The 1,628-nt window shown below is 45.7% G+C and overlaps 1 protein-coding gene across 1 annotated transcript in view; it reads left to right on the top strand.

The window, feature by feature from the left end:
- The window catches only part of LOC101578849 (basic salivary proline-rich protein 1-like), a 19,453-nt gene that overhangs the window by 16,849 nt on the left and 976 nt on the right, over window positions 1-1,628 (top strand). The window lies entirely within an intron of this gene.

Here is a 1,628-nt window from a genome sequence, read left to right as displayed (position 1 = left end):
TCACATTAGCAACAACCGGGTCACAGTGTCTCTGGGATAAGATTTCTTCAATTAAATTCCAGTAGGAAAAGGCCATAACTGGTGTTACAGGTAGCCAAATTAGATAGAAATATTAATAGGCAGTCAGACAGGGAAAGGCCCTTGAAGGAGACAGCACAAAAGACAAGTTATCTTGTAACTGTGAGAGGGGTGGATGCTCCTGCTGTGAGCCAGACCTAAAAGACTGAAAGGCCAAACAAATGCTAAAAGAGTAGCACCTGGGATTGATTTTCTAAATAGGTATCCATAACCTAAAAAGACCTAAGTGAGTCATCAGCACAGCCCCCATTTGGCCCTGGGTGTAATCAACTTTACCTGAGCAATGTTGCTTGCAATCCCATTGGTTGACCATAGTTTTATCCCACCCCACATCCAACTAAGCAAGACCTCTTCCTCTCACCCATCTGGCTCAGCCCTTCCTCTCACCCCAAAGCCTTTGCCTTGGGCAGCCAGGGATGGTGCTGCCGCCTCTTCCTCTCTACCTTAACCCTGCATGGTTTTGCTCTATAAAAATAAACTTAAAGAGACATCTTCCTGGGCAACCCGCTCGGGTCCCCCTTTCTGTCCTCTCTGAGACAGAAGCCTTTCTTCCCAATCAAACATTTTACTCTCAACCTCCGTTTGTTCCCAAAATCCACCCCTCAGTTTTAGAGAATACGAAATCTGGAGTTTTACTTCCCTGTATCACTGGGACCTTTTTAGGTCCAAAAGTCCCATAATAATCCTTAATTTTAACCTTTACTCCTCACGCCTTTAATGCTTTACTCAAACTTTCTACAAATATCTCATTCACATAATGCCTGTCCATTGTCAAGGGAAAGGGGAAAGGAGTGCCGTCCACTTAAGGAGGTTCAGATGTTGCAGCAGGCATCTGTGGCGCACAGGCCTCTTTTATTCTCTCTTTTGCCTCTTTCTTTCTTGTCGGCTCTCTCTTTTACTGACTTTCTCTTGTGTGCGCTCTCTCTGACGGTTCAGTCACTGTATCCTCCATACCAGATGCCCCACTTGCTGGGTACCACTTGTCCTGAACCAGTGGGTCAGTCAATGAAGGTCACCTGGGGGAGGAGCCAGGAATTGAAGAGGGGACAAAGGACAGGAGACACGAGAAATGAAGACATGTCAAGACTCTGATCAAGTCCCATTTATTCAGGGGAGGTGCTGGGTATTTATAGGGGGTGTAGGAATGAGGAAGTCTCGGCTTTTGGGGTCAGCAGGTATCTACGCAACAGGAAGGTGCAATGCCTTGGGCATAGCACGTCATTCACGGGGAATGGGCAAGGTGAAAAGGGCCATAAACTTAACTCAGCAGTGGAATAGAATGGATACTGGTTAATGGCCTCCCACAAGCAACTGCACTTCAGATGGTAATCTGTAATAATAGGTTCATGCTTGGAGTTCTTGTCTTTCTGGGCTTCTGAGTATGGGCTGCTTGTTATACATGCCAGTTGGTTCTGTGCTGTCTCTTAGGTAGATGATTGTTCAAAGAGAAGGTGGTGGTGAATGAAGGGAAGAGACTGGAAAAATTATGTTGTGGGACTGTCCTGCTTCAAGGTTGTATACGGTTAGATATTTGGATTTATGTGTAAACA

The sequence above is a fragment of the Octodon degus genome, unplaced genomic scaffold (genome assembly GCF_000260255.1).
Source record: "Octodon degus isolate 3935 unplaced genomic scaffold, OctDeg1.0 scaffold00018, whole genome shotgun sequence".
NCBI lineage: Eukaryota > Metazoa > Chordata > Mammalia > Rodentia > Octodontidae > Octodon > Octodon degus.
The sequence above is the reverse complement of the archived record's forward strand: the minus strand, read 5'-3'. Positions and strand labels throughout refer to the sequence as shown.